This window comes from Stenella coeruleoalba (genome assembly GCF_951394435.1).
Source record: "Stenella coeruleoalba genome assembly, chromosome: 21".
Classification (NCBI taxonomy): Eukaryota; Metazoa; Chordata; class Mammalia; order Artiodactyla; family Delphinidae; genus Stenella; species Stenella coeruleoalba.
The window spans coordinates 35,725,561-35,750,346 of record NC_137167.1 but is presented as its reverse complement, the minus strand read 5'-3'; the positions used below and the strand labels follow the sequence as shown (position 1 = coordinate 35,750,346).

Below are 24,786 nucleotides of genomic sequence, written 5' to 3'. Positions count from 1 at the left end.
TCTATGCGAGTTACATTGGGGTGTGAGCTTACCATTTATTTCATCTTGCGGAAATGATCTCAGGTTGGGTGGAAAAGTGAAAGATGGTGAGTGAATCAACATTTACTGTTTCACAGTTAAAGCTGTCCCACAGATTTCAGTTTTTCCCTCTCCCCAGTGATGCCAGACGTGTTAATGCCTCTTATTAATTACCTCAACTCTGTATGGTAGAGCAGGTGGCTATAATGACAACAGAGAGCAGCCTTGAGGAAGACTTACCCTTAACTGTTTAAATCCCAAAGCCCTTACACTGAATATGCGAATTTTTAGAAACTTGAGCCAAAAGGACGTAACAGGTAAAATAGCCATTCAATGTGGTATATCAGTAACTTGAGAAGACTTGTGGTTGGATTACGAGTGAAATGAAGTAGAAAGCAGGGAAAACGCTGGTCAGGCCCTAGTATCCGGAGCATCTCTTTTAAAATGAAGGAACGAAACATTTAAGCAATTTGTTCAACTTATGCCTGAAATTGCTTTAAATTAAATAGTATGCCGTATATCCCCACTGTATCTCAAAAGTTACTTTTGGGTCCATTTTGTAGAGGAAGAAGCCAATTATAAAAAGGATAAGTTCAGAAACATAGAGGAAATTTCTACTGCCTTAGCCAGTAAACATTTATTAAGTGCCAACTGTATGCAGGGTGATGCCAATTATTTCTATGTAGAGAGTTTCCCATTCATTTATCCCTGTCATTTATAAACAGAATAAACAGAGAATACAGCACATTGAAATTGACCTTTGAATAAAAGAGGCTACAAGCTAAATGATCATTAAATGCCATTCAATGTGTTGAATCTACTCAGTTACTGAAAATGAATGCTGCCTTTTAATTGTGCACAGTCTGGGTGGTGAGGCAACATGGGTGCACCGTCATTTCTAACAGCTCTGCAGCCACGTTACTACGATGGAAGCCTCCTAGGAGCAGAGGCCAGTGTCTTATGTGACCGTGTCTATTCAGGGCCTGACAGTGGGCACTCAACAATTACTTGATGAGAAAAATATGTAAGTGGAGCGAGTCCTGTTGGAATCGTTAGGACATCTGGGTTTGATTTTAACCTCTGAGATTTAATAGATGTGCAACTTTGTACAAGTTAATTAACTTCTCTACAACTCGGTTCCTATCTATAGAAGAAGATTCCTCCTTCTTACCCATGGGCATGGTCATAGCTTCAAGGGATGGTGAAATAATATGTGAAAATCTCTGAAAATGGAAGAACAACTCACAGAGGCAGATATGATTTTTATTATTAGTCTAACATGAAAGTCTCTAAAAGTCATTAATTTTTTAGGCTAAAATAAGTTTCACAACACTTTGAAAACATTAAAGAATAACATGCAATTAGGAAAGGGGCAAGAAACACGGGAAAGATGGATTAGGGCACAGAATGAACAGCTACTCTCTTAAATTCCAGACAGGAATTCCCAGGATAATACGGCAATCGACATTATGGCATTCCGACCCAATACTGGACAAAAGCTAACAGTCCTCATCCAAAGTAGAATCTGTAAGTGTCATAAACACGTTAAGAAGGCCAAAGTGATAGCCATTTTGAAGCGGATCAATAAAATGAGATCACCTGTAAACATGGACAACTGCTCAATCTTCTGTAATAACCTATATGGGAAAAGAATCTGAAAAAGAATGGATACATGTATATGTATAACTGAATCACTTAGCTGTACACCTGAAACTAACACAACATTGTAAATCAATTATACTCCAATATAAAATAAAAATTAAAAAAAACAAAACAAAAAAAAACATGGCCAAGATTTTGAAGGGGAGAGGCATGGGGACAGAAGTGTGCTTCAGGTTGAAGGGATCACATAAGGAAAGGCGCACAGCTGAGACAGCGTAATTTCACTGGAGCACACAGACAACTTAGGAAGGCCCCAAAACACGCCACAAACACGTTCCACTGTCATTACATCGCTAACGCTTGCACGTCAGGGCACATCATCAGCAACCTCAAAGCTGACATGGCGGGTCCCCACTTTACAAAGCTGAAAGCTGACATGGCGGGTCCCACTTTACAAAGCTGAAAACTGACATGGCGGGTCCACTTTACAAAGCTGAAAGCTGACATGGCGGGTCCCACTTTACAAAGCTGAAAACTGACATGGCGGGTCCCCACTTTACAAAGCTGAAAACAGACATGGCGGGTCCACTTTACCAAGCTGATCATTTTCTGCTGCTTTGCAACCAGGTCACCCAACAGGAGCCCTTGGAGGAGTCCTCGGCAACAGCAAAAGTAACACAGAGGCCCTGGCTCTCTTCAAGAATGGGCTTCTGTGAAGATCTTCACGTTTATAATGTTCTGTGACTCAGCTCAGCATCACACAGACAAAGCTCAGAGGAAATGCAGCAGTTAATGAATTATTAAGCTGCTTTCCTTTAAAAACATCAGGACTGGGCAGTACAAAGACTTGCCAGGGTCTGTCAAATGCAAACGGATCTGTAAATCTCAAAAAGAAGAATTATCTGAGCTAAGGAACAGCTGGCCCCGCAGATCCCATAGCCCACCTGGGATCCCCTACTGCAGCCTGTCATTCTTAAAGAGTTTAATGCTAATATAGTCAATGAAACATAAAACCAGACTGAGGGAGATGGGCTCTGGGCGCCCTCAAAGGAATTATCCTATGCTCATAAAATGACCTCTACACAGTCACCTACTAAAGCGTAGCTTTGAAACCGCAGCCTCATGCTTGCCCAGAAACAACAACTGATGCTGGTGACTTGCTTACAGGACGATGCACAGTTACACAGCCTTCTGCTCTGTCATATTCTTTGTTACATAGCTGCAGTGCAGATTTCTTTGCTTGTGTCACATCCACTGAGCTAAAATCACTAATTCTTAAAATTGTTACAGGTCGTTTTTTTCCCGATAGGTAAAATGGCTTCACAATTACTTTAGCTCCATTTTGAAGTCTGATTTCTCTGGCCTGGGCATAGTTCCTTAACCCCGTTCTTTCCTCTGTGAAACGCCACTTTGCAGAAATGGCTACAACAGTGGTCTGGTTTAGATAAGTTGTTTGAACGTGTAATTTCTGAGCAGAGTCGGTGGGGCAGGGGGGACGGCCAGCTGGTTGGGGGGTCAGATGAGTCGAAACACAAAACCAGCACTTTCATCTATGCTTCCCTCTCTTCCCGACACAGGCGCCACACTTACAGGCAAGATGAAAAGTTGGAAAACATCCCAGTTTCATTAATGGGATCAGAGATTTGACATGTTAATGATGTGGGATGTATTGAGAGCAGCGTCTTCCTTTTTTCCTCCTTATGACATTTCTGCAGGGACCTTACCACATAACTGATGTTTAACATTTCAGTTACGAAAGGGACCAGATTTAAGGACACTGACGGGGGACAGCAGTGCTAAGGAAGGTCTTCAAGCCGCCTCTACCCGGAGCATCATCTTCATCTGTCTCCGTGCTGGTTACCAGTCTGCTCTCGTTGCAGGTCAGCTCCTTTTGCTCATTGATCCCTAACCCTTTCAAAATGGCTCTTGGGTTCGTGATACAGGTAGATGTTCCCGAGAAACTGGGGTAGCTAGAGAGTTTCGCATTCAATTTCATTTATGAACTAAACTTGAGATTCAAAAGTGTGATAAGACAACAAAGTAGCAGCAAATTTCCAGATGTTCTATGAAGTTAATTTTCTACCAAATGTCCCAGAAAAAAATTAAATATAAAACAAGAAGTGTGTGGCTCAGTGAGAAGGAGGGGTGTAGGTTCCGTAGATGGTTTAAGTCAGGAAGAATATTTTACATTTACAGTGTGAAAGGATGAGGAATCAGTAAAAGTTGCTGCGTAACCCCCTGCAAAGTATCTAAATGCTTAAGCCTGAAATCTTTACCTATCAAACATGGTTAGTACTCAAACACATTCTGTAAGATTGTTTTGAAGATTAAATGAGATAATATATCAAAAGACTTAACACAGCTTGCTGCGTAGAGCTGCTCCATAAATATTTAGTGCAGTATTATTGTTATTGTCATCATCACAGAAGTTTGTTTTTCAGGAAAATAACATAAAAGAAACAGGTTTCAGGAAGCTTGCTTTAGCCATGGCAGAGGGTGGAGAGGGAAGCTTGATAAGTTAGGGAGAGCAGGTAGGAAGTGGTTCCTGGATTCCAGAGAAGCGGTGAGGGATCTCTGATCTAGGGTGGGAACAACTGGAATGCAGAAGAGACAGCCTTGGAGAAAATAAAAGCAACCCAAGATATCCAGATGGTTGAAAATACCGTAATTCCCAAGAGTTAATAAACTCCTCATAATTTGTGAGAGCCCATTCTCCATTTGAGGGAACAGATGTGTGTTTACATATTTACTTGACCATATGGAGGAAAGCAATCCCAAAGCAAGACTGAATTATTTTCTTTAATTTCCAATTACTATCCCTTAGAATTTAAGAATTCTGTTTTGTATATCATTCTTTCTCTTCAAAGCAGAAACACTTTCAAAAATATATAAGGCTAAAATCCTATCCCTTCTGGGTTAACAGTACCCAAAGTTTCTTGTGAGGTTCTCTTTTGTGAGAACCCATTCTCGGGGTAAGTTATTGACTCTTCACAGTTTCTAGGGTTCCTAATCATACTGTGTTATGTTTGCTAAAATTTTTTAAGCCAAAGCCACAAAGATCTTCTGTGATATCTGACTGATTGAACGATTGATTTTCTCCAAACAGTAACTCACTGTGTGTTCAGTATTCACCTTCTTTTTCTTACATTCTAAGTCATTAAACAATGAGATTTTGCCTCTTACGACATAACATGACGTTAATTTATAGTATCCTTGGTAGAGTTTTCATCTTTTTAAGGTAAACATTACTTTTCCTAGGTATAGGTTCAAAGGTGACACAATTTTTAAAATGCAGTTTAGATGTCAGTTTAGTTACTTTATAAAATGCCATTAAAAATGATAATGTGAATGATAATTTATTCTTTCAAGAGAAAAAAACTGTATCTCATGAAATAATTAAGATACATGCACCTGTCATCTACTAACCGCTTTAAGAAACTCTCAATGTATATCAGTTATTTGTTGAAATAGTTTATCTCGGAGGCAAAGAAAAGGATAAACAGACAACTTCATAAAAATTTCAATTTTCTTTTTTTACATTTCACTCCCCATTCATTTTATTTTCATTTATTTAAAAAATAACTTTTAGCAGAAGCTCCTACAAAGTATCAAGTATTGTAATGAAATTTCGTTGAACAGGGTAATGGTAACCTGTTATAAGATACACAATAAAACTTCCGTTGGCCAGATTTACCTTATAAGATCCCTAGCTTGTCCATACAGATTCCCAGCTCAACCTTCTCTTGATTTACTGTTTGGGTGAAGTCTGAATTTCACTCAAAGCAGAAGGAGGTTCCTTTCTGGGACGCATGAGGATGCCTCTATGCTAAATCCTTTCATGTACGGAAAAATGAGTCAGAAGCTGAAGAACAGTTTGCTAACACGTCCCAGGAAGCTCTGGTTTGGGGGGCGTCGTGGATGGATGTTGAAGAGCTGCCGACCTGTCTTTTGAGTTCCCTTGCACCGAAGCCAGGAGAGCGCTAACTATTTTCAATAGGAAATCCGTACAACTGTTTTGGGGGAGATGGTGCTTCTTATTCAGTTTTGAGACTCAACATTAGTCTTCAGCACCTGTAGCCAAATGAAGCCATGGGTGGAAAAGAAATGTGGAATGCAGGCAAAAGGGAATAAAGGGAAACAAGAAAAGAGTCGTGAAAAGACTCTGAAAGAAAGGAAGCGTAATTAGAGGAAGGAGTAAGCAGGAACTGGCGGAGACGAGGGAAGGCTGCAGCGTGAAGGTTCGAGCTGCCGGAAGAGGAGGGTTGTATGTTTGGAGAACAGTGAACTTCCACTCTGGCAGCAAAGCAAACACTAATATTTCAATATTGGTGGTGTTTTTGAAAGCCAGTGGAAAGGAGCTAAAACAGCCCATTCATCCTATTTACTTTCTAGCTTGTTCAAGGGCGACTTTAGTACAAATTGTACTATGTGTGGCCGGCAATAAATATACCAAATGCATTTCTTTTTTTTTTTTTTTTAGAGGAGAAACTTTATTTCTTTTCTTTTTTTTTTTTACTTTTTTACTTTTTAAAATTTTTTGGCCATGCCACACGGCACGTGGGACCTTTGTTCCCTGACCAGGGATGGAACCTGTGCCCCCGGCAGTGGAAGCGTGGAGTCCTAACCACTGGACAGCCAGGGAAGTCCCATCAAATGCATTTCTTTGTTTACACTCTTCATTTGTAAACACGCATAACCAGAAAATTCTTCAGCAAGCCTGCCTGCATTTACTCTGCAATCTTCTCTCCAAGGCCTGGTACTAAATGAAGAACAGTTGATACTTTCAAGAAAAAAAAAATTGAACGGCACAAGATGTTCTGAAAGAAAAACTAGCCAATTTTTCTGAGTATGAACACGTGAACTCCCTTCCCTTGTAACGTTGCCTCTGAATAAAATATCACATGTGAGTCATATGTGTTTCTTCATTTGATAAAATCTGCTTCACAGGGTGAGTGTGAAAGGTGGGAGCGTCATCAAGGAGGCATTTTCCAAGGTTCTTCTCAAATCCCAGGATCTGTCCTGAGTGAAACCTTCAGGCCAGAGTCCCAGCCCAACATGGATGGCGGAAGGGAGAATGCAAAAATGACCCTCTGTCTGACGGTGGGCAAGCTGGAGTGAGTTTAAATGCACACATCTGTCCACGGAAACAGTCCTGCCACTAGTAGAGCCACAATTACCTGAATTTTATATACGAAGTTTTTGGACAAAACTGTTGCTTGTCACACTGACAAACACTCTCTCCTTGAGCAAACTATTTTTTTTAAACCTAACTTTCTCTTTTATTTATCAAATTTTATTTTATTTATATATAACTGACATAGAACATTAAATTCATTTCAGGTGTACAACATAATGATTTGATATTTGTATATATGTTTGCAAAATGACCACCACAGTAAGTCTAGTTAACACCCATCACTATATATAGTTACACAATTTTTTGTGTGTGAAGAAGACTTTTAAGGGCTGCTCTCTCGGCAACTTTCAAATACACAATCTAGCATAATCACGCTCCTCTGAGCCCTCCGCCCCTCCTTGTGGAGCCTGCACAGCCCGGTTTTAGCAAGACTCCTGCCATGTCAGTTGAGAGAGAATCCCTCACCCTCCGCAGCTGAATACATTCTCACCCCCACCTTTGCTATATAAGACGTCCGCCTGCCCTTCACCAAGACCCTTGTTAAGCCACAGGACTCCCCTATGCTTGAAATCGATGCTCTATCCACCAGCCCCTAACCCACTCCTTGGGGTTAAATCCCTAATTGTTCTTGTATTCAGAGCTGAACCCAAATATAACACTGAGATCATCTGACACCTCAATTGGTACCATTTCAACAAGTGTCAGAATCAGTTTTTCTTTAACAGTATCAGTTGTACGTGGTCCCAGGCCGTGGGATCCAGATGCGGAACTAGAAGGCTGAGAAGCATACAGGGTGACAGGCGTGGTAGAGGGCTTGGCCTGGACATCAGGCATCAAGCTGCCATCTGGATCTGACGTCAGGTGACCCGCACACCACGAGGTCACAAGGCAGAAGCGGGGTCAAGACAACGGGTTGGTGAGAAGAGATTTTTAAAGATCAGATGAACTCAGGGCTCATGGCTTCACCCTCTGTCTGCCTGCCGTTTGGTGCTGAGTTGATCTGGCTGAAGGATCAGGCCAGTATCCTGGATCACAGGCATCTGCGATAGGAGCAGCAGCCTTAGCGCCAGAGATGTGAAACCTAAGAAGGAAAGGGCACCAGGGGTGAGACCCCGATGATGAGCTGGAAAATGAACATCTTACGAGAGGAAGAAAGTGGCCCTGAATACTTCTTGCATAAGTCCTTCACCTCCACCGTGAATGAGAAAGGGGCTGAGCGTGACTGGGAAGATGTTGTTCAGCTGAGCTATTTTGAACGTGAGATATGCATCAAAACGACCGGGTGTAATTTGAAAACATCCAAAAACATGAAGTAGTGAAAAAATACCAGACAATCCAAGTCAATTCAATTAATCAGCCATCTAGTTTACTGTGACTAAAACCAAGAAACATGACTAATGCACAGTTTCTTTGAGAATCATCTCCTTTTTTCTCCTTACAAACGGATGAGGAAAACGGTCTAAGCAAATAAGAACCAATTCGGATTTCATTCTCCACCTACTCGCATCTAAATATGATCTTATCTTTAGCAACAAGATTCTTTGGCGCTCTTAAGTGACTATAGATAGTCAATTCAATGCTCATTTTAACTAATCATCATACAATTCCCTCTTCAATAAACTGTATCAGAGCATTATCCCAGGAGGCTGCCCTGCCATTCCTATTCCACAAGCAAAATGCATATTCTAATTACAATCCTGCAGGGTCAACAGTATTTGCTCAATGCCTTTACTTTGCAGCAAAGTAGGAACAAACTGAGTAAGAGCCCTTCTTTGCTCTGGATAAATACCACTCAGCTCCTCATTAAGAAAACAATAACCGCAGAATCTCTCATGCAGTTCTCTATCTCTATTCAAATTTCCAGTCCTACAAAAGGAGTCAACTGTTCTTATTCTTCCCCCATATCATTACTTCTCCTTTATGGTTACAGATCTTTATTCATCCCGGTAACTAACCCAGCCTGGGGCCCCCAGTCTTTTGTCCACACCCCCAGGGTCCCTCATCCTAGCACACTGACACAGATGTAACTGGAGTGGCCAGGAAACCAGGAAGACACACTAGGGATCAATTTATCTTTGGCAAGGGAATTGACTAATAGGTTTTTTCCTGTCTCTAATTTCTGTGAGTCCCCTTTGTCAGGGGGACTCTCAGACCAATTCTTTCCTATAGCTGTCAAGAGCACCTGCTCTCAAGCCTGGGTTCAGCACCGGTCAGGCCCTCATACAGCTGTCCGATCTCATCCCTGGTCGGAGCACACACGTCCCTCCGGGACCACGTCGGTGGAAAGGCCCCAGTGCAAGGAGGCTTCTGGTTCACGTGGGTCCTTGGCTGGGAGCACAGAGGCAGTGAGCGCAGTCACCATCCCACAAACTCGTCCACTTCCCCCAGGCACTGGGGGCCCAACAAGAGGAGGTTGACATAGGTCAGGAAGGCAGAGAGGACACGCGCAGAAACTTTCACTAAGATTTTCCTAAATTATTCCAGGATGTCAGCCAAAGCCTGGGCCAACCTCAGTTGCGTCACTGGTAAGTGAACCACGCGCCTGCTGAAATGGTAAAGCAAGACGTGGCCTTGGTTAAAATTCGGGAAATTGGTGAGTTGTGTGAGCTGCATAAACTCTCACAGTTGGGAGGCATTTGAAATGATAATGTTGAATATTTTTCCACCTCTGAGTTTATTTTTTATATTGCGTTCACGTTGGTCTTGATATTATCAAACTGGTCCGTATCATCAACAGCATATGTAGATGCAATGCACAAGCATAACCGATCCAGCAGAACACGTGCATTTATCCTGCATCGTGTGTGAGTTCAACCCAAATCCACACACATGCATTGCACGCTTCCTTAATGCCAGGCGCCACACTAGCCGCTGGGGATACGACACGAAGCAATGCGGTCATAGTACCTACTCTCATGGAGTTTCTGGTCTAACGCCGTGATCGTTTCTACAGTCCGTCCCTTAGCGTTTCCTTTGCTTTCACTCTAGTTGAACCTTAATTAGCTCTCGCAGGAGTTCCTGCACTGGCCCTTTTTCTGAAGTAGCGAACAGGCATTGAGTACTGATTGCAGGCCAAGCGCCCTGGTAACACTCTACACAGATCATCTAATTTACTCTGTTCAACAGCCTTGTGAAGTAGGTGCTATTATTATTATTATTATTTGAGAACCACTTGATTCTGAGTAGTATAAACATAACTCCATTTATAATATAAACAACTTTCCATCAATTTCTTCACAGTTAGCCCAAAGAATAAAACCTCTAATTGAATTAGAATTTACATTTGGCCTTAAATATTCTAAAATCCATCCGTGTCAACTATGGAATTTTTTTTTTTTTTTTTTTTTTTTTTGCGGTACGCGGGCCTCTCACTGTTGTGGCCTCTCCCGTTGCGGAGCACAGGCTCCGGACGCGCAGGCTCAGCGGCCATGGCTCATGGGCCCAGCCGCTCCGCGGCATGTGGGATCCTCCAGGACCAGGGCACGAACCCGTGTCCCCTGCATCGGCAGCCGGGCTCTCAACCACTGTGCCACCAGGGAAGCCCCCAACTATGGAATTTTAATCTTGCTGCTTGAAAAAGAGCAAACCTTGATCAACGGTCAAATTTATAATTTTTGCTGTTCAGCCATTTTTCTTGATTTTGCTCTCTGATTCTGTACATTCCAGGGTGTCCAATGGATTTGTAATAAACTTCCAAGACGAAGGGAAATTTCTTGCTCATTGTTTGCCTAAAATCTTGGCTGGCGTTCATCTTTTTAAACAAAAAGTATGCTCCAAAAATGCCCGCAAGTGCAGCTACTAAAACTCCTTTAAAGATTTTCTTGCCAGTGGTTCCAGAGCGTGGGCCGTCACATCTGGAGCAAGGTCCTGGAGCAACACCCCACCTTGTGTGGCAGACAGCAGGCAGGACATGGCAGCAATCTTTGCTGCTATGATTAACCCCACTTACACATGAGGAAATGGAGACACCAAGAGACGAAGAAAACTGTCTGAGGCCACAGAACTAGTTAGTGGTGTGATCTGAACGTGGGATCAGGCAGTGTGACTCCAGGGCCAGACTCTGGACTCTAGATATAGGGGTGTGTGTGTGTATAATTAATTTTTAAAATTTATTTTATTTTTTAAATGTATTCTATTAAAGTCTAGATTTACAATGTTGTATTACTTTCTACTATACAGCCAAGTGATTCAGTTTTACACACACACACACACATTCTTTTTCATATTCTTTTCCATTATAGTATATGTTTTTAAAACATACCTCTGGTCATGTTATTCTCCTCAGATGCCTCCCCTGACTCTTTGCTAATTATTGAATTATAAGCAAAGGTCCCAGACTAGAGTGAAAAGCCCCACGCAGACTTTTTTCAACCGACCTTTGCAATTTGCTGGCCACCCACTATGGGCGGCACATGCTCAGGACTTGGACTATTCACTTCCCCCTGCAAAGAGCCTGCTTCCCCCTGCCCCATTTTTATGCTCTTCCCTTTTCCGGAGTTGCCCTTCCAGCCTCTAGACATGTGCCACCTCCTCCCTTGGTCTTTTTTAAATGAAAGCCCAAACAGATGCTATTTCTTCTTGCTTAGAGTCACCACATGCGTTATGGGTGCCTCGTTGCACACGCACCTTCTGCCACGTTCTCAGTTATTGTCGAGTCTCGGGGGAAACAGTGTGTTGGAACGTGGAGCTGGGCTCTGATATCAGGTTGGCCCGAGATTGATTCCAGCTCTTGGAATTTTTAGCTCTGGGATCTTAGGCAAGTTGGATCACATCCCTCCCTGCTCACAACCCTCTTATGGCTTCCCACTGCAGTTTGGGGTGGGGGAAAGACTTCTGGAACCCAACATAATGTTTTACAAATACACATTCCTTTAAAATCCAAGCTCTGCCAAGCAAGCATTCCTGGCCAAGCTTATTTCATAAGTCACACCAGTCTTGACCACGAAGCTACCCTTCAACAGCCTGACTTCAGTTTCTCAAATGCCCCAGCAAGCGTCCCTCAAGCCTTCACGGTGCTTTCCTTCCACCTGTAACCCTTCCCGCCGTCTCCTCTGACTCGCTCATTCTGACCCTCGGAGTCTCAGCTTTAAGGTCGTCACATTTTCAGAGAAGACTTCCTGGACCATCTGATCCAGAGACTTCCCTCCCTCCTCCACCCTGAACCCCCCCCCCCCCGCGCCCCCACTGAAGCCAGTTCTTTGCCTTAGGTGTGGAGTGATTTCATTTGTGTGGTTTGCTTGTGGAAGGTCTGTTTTTCCCACTAGACGTATAAGCTCCCACGAAGACGGGATGTATCTGTTTGCTTCATCACACTGGCACAGGGAGATACTCAAGGCAGACAAATAAAGAGAGAAATCTCTCTGTACCCCGGTCCCCTCATTTATAAAATAGGAATAACAATAACCCACCGTCACTGCTTTAAGAAGCTGAGCACAGAGCCTGCAAGGCGAAGCTAAGAACTCAGAGCAGCCCAGCTTCCACTGCGACCTGCAATTCCCATCAAGCGAGCTAGCTGCCTTCTCTCTGTATCCTCCCCACGGCTGAGCACAGGGCTTTGGGTACCGTGGGCACCCACGAGTGCTGGCTTTAACTGAGCTCAGCTACGCCATCTGAAACCAGAACTCTTCACTTTTGCCAAATATGACGGATTTGACTCCCACACAGAGACGTGCTTCTCCACGATCACGCGATAGAACATCCCCTCAAGCTTTGCCCTTGCGATCAAATTAGGCGAGTCCATACGCAGGCGTGTGTAATATGATCCCGGCATCACCAGGCTCTCTTGGTTTCACACGCTGAAGATTCCTCCTTGGGAAATTTTCTTCTGAATTAAAAACCTTAAATCATGTGTATCATCATATATTTATGTGATTTGCTTTATACACATATTGTATCACAGACAAGCAAACACTGAAAATGTTTGGAATAGAAGTCGACTGTGCTCATATCCACATTCAAAATTTAACTGTTGAACAAAGAGTTTGAGGGTTTTTGCAAAGTAGGTCAAGTGTAGGATTTCTAATGGGAAATAGGAGAGGTACTAAACTAAAACTGTGTAATAGGTCGGGTGACCATTTAATTTAGTGACCAAACCAAGACACCTGTAAGAGTGAAAGGAGCCAGTATTGATTATGTTAGAACAACAGAGAAACCTGAACTGTCCCAGGGATGCTCTCCTGCGCTCTGGATTTGGGGAAATGCGCAATTCTAACCATATAGCACTGTAGCACCAACAAAGGTTTTCCCTTGCTCCCACCAATCCACCTGTGTCTAGCATTTTCAACTGTTATTTGTCTTTAGCTTTGATAATATATTAGGATACCATTCAGCATAATATAATATCACCACAATACCTGATTTTCCCCAGATGAGGTTCACAGAAAACAAAAAAAAACTGACCAAAAACCAAGCTGAACGCAGGGAAGGAGAGGGTCTGATGTCCACCCTTCCCGGGTTGGCACCCTGACTCGTTCAGCTCCGCCACGCTGCTCTTCCAGCGCTTCATCACCAACTCAACTAATCTGAGCTCATGTCCGAATTTGTACTTTCAAAACGTGTCAGCTCATTACATTTATTGCATTCTAAATGATATTTAAAATTGACGTAAATAGTTTAAGGAGAAAATATCAAGGGCCTGAAATGAATATCTTTAAATATAATGCTATCAGGTAGATATTTTTGCAATGTTTGGTGACATTAATGTGGTGATACTGAGTGACTGCGGACAATTAGTCAGAAGATGGAGCAGAGGTCTTGTAAGAAAATTACTCCCAGGTGAGAAAACATTGAACATTCAATTATACTCTGTTTATTACAGGCTTACATTAGCAACTATCTTCCTAATAAAGACCTGATAATACACAAATTAATGGGAACACAGGGGAGTACTTTTAGAAATATTTTTGCTTCTTATAGGATTCTACAATATTGATTTCTAAAGTGCTCCAAATGACAGTGCAAAGCTTGCTGGAGAAAATTCTTAACATAATTTATATGCATAAGAACATAAGATATATTGAAGTACTCAAGATTATGAAAATAACTTTAATGTATAACGACAATGTGCAATAAATTTAATGTTTAAAATTTCAAGTTATGCAAGTGTACAAATCATTTAGGAAGGGAAATCTAGTGAATGCAAATAAGACAAAAACCATAATAAGGGCTGCACAAATGGTCTGAATTCTAACGAAAACAGTATGTCATGGAAGCCAATGCATTCATTCTCCTTTTTACACATGTGGTTTTAAAAATCATCCACAACATAAAGCTCTTTATAAAATATTTTTCCAGGTCGGAGTATACAAATATTTACCTTCCCACCAAGAAGACCAAAGTGTTCGTCTGTATTGAGCTAAATTTTCCTCTTGTCTTCCGCCCACCATTTTCTTACATCATGGGTAGTTCAATGGACACTTCATTTCTTTTTTTTTTAAACATCTTTATTGGAGTATAATTTCTTTACAGTCGCTTCATTCCTTCATTTGCTTGTTGAAAATTTTAACCTGCCACCTATTCTGCGTGTAGCTCTTCCGTTACACAATCCTTGGAGTAGACTTAGAAGACTAGTCCCTCTTCTCTAGGCATTTATGATAGAGGGAAGGGAAAAAGACAGGTAGATAGATAACTTCAAAATAATGTAGTAAATGCTAAATGTCACGGAAGGACTACAGTGGCTAGACACTACGGGAAATTAGAGGCAGGCCAGCTATTTACACTTTGGGACAATGAAAATGAAACGGTACTTAAGTGGGGCCACGGAAGATCGGCAGGATTTTGATCCGTTAAGGGTAGCTGGGAGGGTAATGCAGATCGCCAACGTGCCATGAGCAAGGCCAAGGGGCAAGAAAGCACATGGTTCATTCACGAGATGGCAAACAATGAAGACAAGTCCATTATACTACTTCATAAGGAATGTCAAGGAAAGAAGAGGAAGATAAATCACTTGGTGTTTAATTAACAGGAAAGATGAGCTTAGAGAACTGAAATCTTCCTAAGAAGGTTGATTCAACTTCTTTTCCGTCTTCTCTGATGAACAGACATTTTATGGAGCCAGGAATCAAGAGAATTGGAGGAAAGAAATAAAAATTTCTAGAGGTAAGGAAAGTACAAAAGAAGGGCAGAAATTTGAATGAAGTAATATATATGCTCCCTGTATACCAGGAACTAAGACTACCTTTGAAATAAATAAACAGTTTGAATTTGACGAAAGTATAGAGCAGTGAAAAGATTTCAAGTAGGTAAGTAAGACAAAGTAATAATGTTGAAATTTTGGAAGTGATTTGGAAATGGTAAGTGGGAATAAAAAACAGAAAATTGAGCTCCACTTTGGCAAAGAGTTTTGATTGCCATGATGAAAAATGTATAATGCAAGTCATGTGAGTTCATTTAAACAAATATTTATAGCAGTTTGTGTTTGGAAAATTTCTTTAAAAACTTCCATTTGCAGCTTTCGATGGCAGTAAGACTTTAAGCAGGAAGAGGAATAGAAAGGATATCAAAGCAGCAGCAGGAAGCCAACAAAGAAACAGCGGAATTCAAAATCAAATATAACTTAGACGCAGCCTGTGAAACAAAAAGATTGGTGCCTCTATTAGCAAGAGAACCACTCTGCTAAAGGGCTAACCTTTACAGGGAAAAGGGGACATCTGAATGCTGTAATGCCCCAAAGAAGGAGAAATTAATTCAAAAATACTAAAAGACACAAACATGTGATAAAGAGGTGTGAAGTTACAAGTGTCTGGCACTCCTAACAGAGTTATTACTAAGATTCTTCACTCTCAACCCTGGAAGGTCATGGCTTTCAGCTTTGTAGCCTCTGAAAAGTCAGAAACAATGCCTTAACTGTGTTCGTTGAATGAATAATTGAGAAACAAAGTAAGGAAAACTTGGATAATGTATTTTCTCAAAGTGAGGGAATCTGAGATAAACTTCAAAAATGTTGCATACCTGGAAAGAGAAAATCAAAGAGAGGAACTTAGAAGACATCCTCTCAGTGTGGAAGTCGTGATGTCAAGAGCTCCCAGAAAAGTCCACTGAGCTGGCGGCAAGTAATGCCCTTCAAGTCTCGCTTCAGAGACTTCCAGGGAAAGGCTGATCAACTTGTCCGGGAAGACAAGGCCAAATAAAGCTGGAAAGGGCTTTCTGTTGGGCCTTCTCCATAACCCAGCAGGAGCTTCTCTGTCTTAATTTTGAGGAGGCAAAGAAAAATAAAACCTCCTGTCCAGAAAGCAATGGGAGCTACTGAAAGTAAGAGACATTATCTTCCTGCGTAGGGGGTGGCGGTCTAAGGGGTGATAGGCATGTGACGTTGCCAGGACAGTCAAATTGGAAAGTCATGTGCTAATTTAACAATCGATGAAGCAAGTTAATTAGAGGATTTAGTCCACAAGAATGTTCCTTCCAAATGGATTATTTTTTTCTTCGGTCTGGGGACAGATCACCACTATTTATTATACAAACACAAAATTTGAGGTTCTTGTGTTTTTAGTTATCCTTATAACATGACCTATTTTAAAATGCATCACAAATGTTTACAGTCTTTTGCATCTCTTGTATGTTTTACTACTACTAAAAAAAAAAAACCCTCTGTTTTATGGATCAAGTGTCTGCAAACAAAATATTATTGGAAGAATATATTTTCCAGGTGGACTACAGACGAAATAGAAATAATTCAAATACATTTAAAGCATAATGAAACAATCTGAAGTCATCAATGACAAAATCTGCTTTGTCAAGTATTCCTTAAAAATTGGTGAAGATACCAGTATCGTACTTAATATAGAAAATATGCAAAGTATAGTTGAAAGAAACAGACCAGTTTATATTCTTCAAAACATAATGAATCTGTTGACAGTATGTATATTGCTGTTATTTATAGTCCCACGGTGACAAGAAAATGTCACCAATTACTGGCTACAATGACAGAACACAATTTATTCCTAATGATTTATACCCCTTAGAAAAAAAAAAAAAGCAGGCTACTAAAAGACAGCTACCATTCTGTTCCCCAACAGCAGTTTTCTAACTGGAAGTATGTTTGCAAAGAATAACAAGTTATTTTTGTTAATGAGGGTTTGCATAATTTACTTATATAACACCGTAAGTGACAAACTAAAATAAGGTACCCTAAGGTATATTTTTAAAACAGATCTAACTGAAATATCATGCTTGTAGAGCAGGCTTTCCTCAACTAACATATCGTATTCCATTTTAAACCTAGATCTCTTCAAAGCTGCATGGACTTTCAGAGTGTGGGAGATAAGAATAAGGTACTAAGTCAGCCTTTCAAATAGACGGTTACTGCTCATCCTGGCTCATTAAGAACCGCAGGTGGAAAGAAACATGTATTTGAGTGCTCCAGTTACTTACAAAGAAATTTAGAGTGATGACAGGAAGGAGAAAGAGGGAGAGAGGGCCTGATAATTAATAAGCAGGAAAGTAAACTAGACATTACAATACAATTGAACTAAATTAGTAAGATCAGAGGATGTGAGAAGACAGCCGTAAGTAAATTCTGATCTCGTAATCTGCAGGAGGAAATATGTTCTGGGAAATAAGAGTTTCATGGAAAATTCCAAAGAAATCCAAAGTTGAAATTACAAAGAAATTTATGAAAAAGCAAGAGGAAGGGAAGAGTAACGAGTAATGGCTCTTTTGAGTGGTTCCAGTAACATCACAGTAAGACAGATCAGAATTGAATTAAAGGGCCATAAAAGGGAACTTAACCATTGAAAACATATTTTGAGGACAGATGCCAGGCTTTTTAACATACTGCTGATACATGTCCTAGGCACTAAAAATAACCGAGCAGAAATGTGATGTTACTGTCATTAAAATGGAGAGAGAGAGAGAGAGAGAGAGAGAGAGAGAGAGAGAGAGAGAGTGAGTGTGTGTGTGTGTGTGTGTGTGTGTGTGTGTGTGTGTGTGTGTGTGTGTGTTTTGAGGTCCCCAGAAACCAAGGAGACATAATGAATTGGGAAGATCCTCAGTGAATAATGAAAATGATTAGGTCTAGGAAGTAGGATCAATTCATCAAAGAATATGACTATTGGGACTAATTAGTTTTGAGAAAAGAAGGATAACAGTCTTGCTACTCAAGTATAAGAAGGATTATGACATGAAGATGAGGACCAAAATTGCTCCATTTCATGCCAAGAACTTAGGATAAAAGTCATGAAAGAAATTCTAATTAAACACAGATACAGGTAAATTCAGAAGAATCGCAATACCTAGTTCAGTTGTATCTCTCCAGACTTCCTGACAGAGAGTGAAGCTGGTATCTCACAAGGTCTCTGTCAGACTTGCAGATTATGATATTCAAGTATCTGGCATATTCTTTAGCCATACAAAACAGAATTGATTTTTAGAGATCATTTCCCCTAGAAACAAGCTGATAATCACATGAATATTTTTCAGTGAAATAATAACCTGAGCCAGATTGTGTTTTGAGCCTGTAGTATCTCAGGAAAGACACAGATAATAATACATGGGGAAGTTTGGGGTAGAAATGATTCATGTATGGAGATCAAGTATGACCATGGTCAAAACAAAAATGTATGTTCCACACCAAATCTTTCTTTGAAAAGTGCATGAAAGAGGAAGAGACAATGTTATTGACTGTTTTTCGCTTGTTAAAACTGGCTTGATTATCTTTTTTAAAAGATTGAGATATTTAAGTAATGTCATTTTTGTTTTTGTTCTTTTAATTGAAGTATAGTTGACTTACATTAGTTTCACATGTATAACATAGTGATTCAATATTTTTATAGATTATGCACCATACAAAGTTATTAAAATATCATTGACTATATTCCCTGTGCTGTACATTACATTCCTCTGACACTTATTTTATAACTGGTAGCTTGTACCTTTTAATCCCTTTCACCTATTTCACCCTTCCCCTTCTCCCCTCCCCTCTGGCAACCACTAATTTGTTCTCTGTATCTGTGAGTCTGTCTTGTTTTGTTCTTTTTGTTCGTTTGTTTTGTTTTTTAGATTCTACATAAAAGTGAAAACATATAGTATTTGCGAGGATACAGAGAAAAGAGAACCCCCATGCACTGTTGGTAGGGATGTAAACTGGTGCAGTCACTGTGGAGAACAGTATGGAGGTTCCTCAAAAAACTGAAAACAGAACTACCATATGATCTAGCAATCCCACTCCTGGGTATTATCTGAAGAAAATAAAAACACTAATTCGAAAAGACATATGCACCCCTATGTTCACTGAAGCATTGTTTATAATAGCCAAGATATGGAAGCCCACTAAGTGTCCATTGACAGATGAATGGAGAAAGATGCTTTACACACACACACACACACACACACACACACACACACACACACACACACACAGAGGAATATCACTCAGTCGTAAAAAAGACTGAAATCTTGCAATTTGTGACAACGTGGGTGGACCTAGAGTGTATTTTGCTAAGTGAAACAAGTCAGAAAAAGAAAGTTATTTTTGTATTTATCTGTTAAACATTTAGGACCTGCTTGCCAGGTATGGCAAAATATCACCAAAAACTTGCTTCCTTAATATCACTACTAAGCAAATTTCCTAAGCTTATATAGTGAAATACCATACAATACTTACACTTAGATAAAACTCTTGGCAGTGAAACAAATTTATTTTAGGAATCTGAAATGACTGTGAAAACAAAAGATAACAAAACTTTGTAGGCAATAATGTATTAGTTTAAGGGCCATGTCCCACTCTTTGTAGATGTAATACTTAGACATACACAGAAGCAAAGGAAACTTGGATTATATCTGATTGATGCAAATAATGAATCTAATTTTTCTTGCTACTTTAGGTAGTTTATTAGATTCTCATGCTTCATATCTTCGCTTCAATGGACTTATCCTAACCCAACGTGACTTTCCTCCCTTGAGGTAAATCCTCAAGAAAAAACTTTGCAACGTTAGCTTTGTAAGGTTAACCAAAAATATAATAATGCATATTTTAAGAAACTGTTTAATAAGGAGGCACAGTTTGAAGGAACTCAGACACAAAGACACTGGGCGAATGATCCAAGATAAAAAAAATGAGTTAAGGATAGAATCAGAATAGCAGCCCAGATCTCTCCACTTCTAATCAAGTGTCCTTAGCACTGTGCCTATGGAACTCTTTGCTTAAAATAGGAGAATTATATCTTAGACTAAGAAGTGTGAAACAAATTCAACTACACAGAAGCTCAAGGTGACATGGAAGACATTTAAATTTATAAGACTTTTTCCTTCTCTTTGAAAAGTAGGTGATCTGAGGGGACCTTCACTCTACTATTGTCTAGATTCCAGGAGATTCCACACAAGAATAGGCTGTGTATTATAGTGGTTTTGGAATTAGATGGTGGATTTCAACCCTGGCTTTGTCACTTAGTACCCGTGGGACCTTAGCAAGATATTTGGAGTCTCTAAGTCTTAGTTTTCTTTCCTTGGTTAAATAGGGATAATACTAACCTCAAAAGGTGTCAGGCGGACTACAATAGGTGCTCAATAAAATCCAAATATCTATCTCTGTCTCTGCCTCTATCTCTATTCTACTCTGCCATTTGGATTTTCATATAATGACTTTTCTAAAGAACAATAACCACAACGTTCACATCCAAAACCCTTACCGATTATCATTGTTGCAAAATGACTCTTTTTCCAAAATGCTTCTATAGAGTAGTGACACTTCCCATGGGATGTCGAAGTATTCTGAAGAATACAAACTGTTCCAGGAATGATGGAACGTCATCAGAGCGAAATCAGAATTGGTTGGAGTAGGAGGATTTTTGTGGGTGAAAACTTCTAATTAAAAAAGGATAAGAAATGTATTTCATGGAAAGGGTCAACCTAAGCGCTGACTCTTTCTGATATTCCTTCAGGAGATGCAACCTTGCCTGACAGCTGCCACCTATCACTGAGCTATACATTTAGTACAAACCACTTGAAATATGGTGGTAGTAACCAGGACGCATGGGTAGTAACCAGGACGCATGGGTGCATATGGCAATATTCTTATCCCTTAAAGTGCAAACTTTTCACCTCCCAATAAATTCCTCTTCGTCAATTTTTATCCCTGTAGCAATCACTCTTGGAATAGATAGGTAAAATTATGAGAATACTTTAAAGAAACATCGTTCTTCTTCTGACCCTCTGCACTAATCTCATAAGATTTTGAGATAAAATAATAAGTACATTCAACGTGCTAATGGTGAAACCATGAGGTTCACATCTAGACCCTTACAGATGCAAATGCGGACAACAAGAGCTACTGGAATGTAAGTCCTTTGCCTTTACGGCATTGAAGGGCCCACTGGCCCAGCGTTAGGGCACCGCTGTGCCTTTATCAAGCCATCTACAGAACTCAACTGTCCTGACATAAAATCCTAATCAGGACTGAGACCCATTGGCGGAAGGGGAATAAGGTTTACTACTACTAATTTGCAGCCTCCTTCCTTGTACCATCATGGTGTTATCCAGTGGTTCCCGTGGGGAATACGTCTGTTGCAAAACCCTCATTATAGCCATGGCAAAGATATTAAGTCAAGAAGTACAGGAAATCTATCTTATGCAGTGATTGTTTTGAGATTTGGCAGGAAGCAACTAAAATGTATGGGGATAAAATATTTTCAGACTCTGTTCTCCAATTGCTAAGGCTCTTACTCTAGTAGTAAATTAGTGCACTGGAATAGCATGAACTAGGATTCTTGCTGGATACTGTACGGTAACTGAATGTCTTGTTCTAAGGGATGATTCAGGAAAAATGGAGGAATAACTGTCTCTTTTGAGTCTATACCAGATCTGCTATTATTCACTGTCCATTTTGTTTTCTAATAAAACCACTGCATATTCCCTTAAATGCACATCGATTTTTAGCTTTTGGTAACATCTTTTTCACACTGTTTACTGTTCACAGACTGCCATATGCACTCTTCTGTATGACGGCTTTATGTAATTGTGCAGATGACAGTCTGTTCAACTATCTTCTATGGCCTTTCTTTTTTTATTTTCCTACTACAGCAACACTTTTCGAGGTTGTGCACTCATCTTTGACTCTTTATGTTTCTTTCTCACATGACAAAGTCCTGCCAACCCTGCTACAACTTGTTCCTGCCTCTCTATTCAACATAACGTCTTCCTAGTATATGTTGAACCATGGCTCATCAATTCCAAGATGGCCTTCATACAGTCCATTCAACACTGCTTTAGGATGTCGACTGGACAGACAGGACCCACAGGGACAATCTCCGCCCTATCAGCATGACATTTACAGTTCTTCGCAAGTGGATTCCACTTAACTGTCAACTTTAACTTCCAGTGTTCCCCGAGGATTCTTCTAGAATCTATGGGTGGCCTCCTTGGAAGGCTACCATTGTTCGCTTGTGGCTTCCAAGCATTTCTTAAAGTTTCTCCAGCTGTAAGCATGCACTACTTTTCTGCCATATTTAAACATATTGTACCACCTTCAAAATCCTGCTGGAATGCTACTAATTCTGCAGACTCTTTCCTCTTTTAAACCTTTATCGCTTTTCTCTTTTCAACGTGCAATTTACCCATGTACTTCATCCAGTTGCTTTGTCTTCTAATTGTTTTCTCTTTGTAGAGCCCTGTAGCTCCAAGTCCATAAGCTTGAGAGCAAAGGGTCCATTTTATTCCGTAAAAATATCTCTCAAAGTATTTAATATAAGGATGTTCACAAAATATGTGCATAACGCATCCTGACTCTGCAGGTTTCATGCTTTATTTTTTCATGAAAAAGAGATCTCAATAACTGCTTCTGATATTATATGTAACTTCCACAAACCTATTTAAGTCTGTTTTTCTACTATATTTTTTTGCAATGTCTAAAGGCTACACATTATACTGCTAGTGGTTAACACTGCATTCCTGAAAATGTTTACTTTTAGTTAGCATTCTAGATCTCTCAGAAACTACCAAACCTGAATTTAGTATCTAAAAACTACTATTTATATAAGATATCTCACAAATTTTACCCCATTTCTTTAAAAAGATTTAACAGCACTAATTTTTATTGATGTCTCCTTGCCAAAATTTAAGTAGATTAGTATATATTTATTAGACATTATGAAGTATCCTCTAATTAAATTAAATGACATTTACAAAAGCAAATTATGTGAAGAAAATCAATATAAATTCCTACACCACAGACTATATCTAAAAATTCAGCTAACTTAAACATAAAAAAAGAAAAAGAAATATACAAAAGAGAAGAAAATAAAATCGTTATTTGTTCTAGGGGTAAAGTCAACATTTCTAAGCATAAAAAAGTAAATAATATAATTGATGACTATATTTTAAAGTTTCTAAAAAACTGTGTCAAAAATAAAACAGTTTGGCCCATTAGGGAGGCCAAATAAATAATAAATAAATAAAACAAAATTAAACTGAGGAAAATATTTACAAAACACTAAGCTTTAGATATTTTAAAAGAGACTGTTATTAAGATTCTTGTTTTGTGAAAACTATGCAATTCAACAAGAAAACAATATGTATACAATGTACATGAATACCTACATCTCCTGTATCTTTTCCAGCAGCCTATGGACTGATGGAAAGAGTCTTACCTCCCACTGTTACTATCATCTTCTTCAAGTTTTTTTTATTTATTTAATAAGGATGTAGAAACTTTGTGGAAATGAACTTGCTACTCCGAGCTGGAGTAAATACAGATTTTCTTGGCACCTAGAATCTCTAAGAAGGAGTGTGTAGCTGTTTAAGCAAGGTGGAATTCTGATAGAGTTGAAGACCTTACGTCTGTGCTGTGCCCCAGCTCTTTTATACTTGGAATTCATGTCATTATTCATCACTACTGTGGAACTTACACATATGTCTATGAGCAGAAGGCCTGCATTTAAGGAGATGTTTATTTATATCAGGTCCTCCTGCAACCAAACCTGTCTCATCAAGGCCACATGTACACAAGGTGGAAAAAGGCAGAGTCAGCGTCCTAATGTCCTCGAATGTCATCTCTTCTTTCAGTTTCCTAATGTCCTGGAAGACCCATTGCTCCATATACCCCAACAGAATAATGGGCAAAGGGCATAAATTGGCAATTCATGATAGAAGAAATACAAACATATACACACATATATGAGAATATATTCAATCTATTACTCAAATGAATATAAATTGCAACAGTAAGATACTATGTTTCCATCAAGTTGCCAAAATTTTAAAGCATGGCAACATTCCTTGTCAATGGCATGTGGAAAGAGACACATTTTCACGCTTCTGGTGGGAAGGTAAATTGATACAGGTTTTTTTTGCAGGGCATTTTGACAGGGTATATCAAATGCTTTAAACTGTACATAACTTTGGCTCTGATATTCCACTTCCAAGAATTCATCCTAAGGTGTTAGGGGATACAGAATTAGGGGCAAAGATTTAGCCACTAGAATTGTTATTACAACACGATTTACAAAAGTGAAAATTCAAACAACCTAGATGTTCAGAAGTAGTGCATATATTAAACAAATTATGATAAATCACAGCATGGAAAACTATTATGTTGAAGAAGAATATCTAATAATGTGGAGAAACTTAGGTCAAAACAGAAATTGCAATTCTAATTTAAAAATATATACACAGGGCTTCCCTGGTGGCGCAGTGGTTGAGAGTCTGCCTGCTGATGAAGGGGACATGGGTTTGTGCCCCGGGCAGGAAGATCCCACATGCCGCGGAGCGGCGGGGCCCGTGAGCCATGGCCGCTGAGCTTGCATGTCTGGAGCCTGTGCTCTGCAATGGGAGAGGCCACAACAGTGAGAGGCCTGCGTACCGCAAAAAATAAATAAATAAATAAAAATAAAAATATATACACAGATAAAGAATGAAAGTGTAAATACCAAAATAGAAAGTAGTGAATATTATCCATATGCTTCTCTGTGTCTTCAAATGACATGTAATGCTAAGTAAATAAAATAGATAAATTAAGGGCATAGATGTAAACACTCATAACATTTTATATTTAAAATTGCTTGGTCTAAAGTTCCATTTTTATTATGTCTGTCATCACC

At 39.8% G+C, this 24,786-nt stretch overlaps 1 protein-coding gene and 1 pseudogene across 17 annotated transcripts in view; both read right to left on the bottom strand.

Moving 5' to 3' along the window:
- The window catches only part of TENM3 (teneurin transmembrane protein 3), a 697,856-nt gene that overhangs the window by 373,093 nt on the left and 299,977 nt on the right, over window positions 1-24,786 (bottom strand). The gene's annotated exons all lie outside the window — the stretch shown is intronic.
- On the bottom strand, window positions 10,337-10,669 carry LOC307179819 (protein CEBPZOS-like; annotated as a pseudogene). Its single transcript has one exon. The product of its transcript is annotated as a protein CEBPZOS-like (transcript).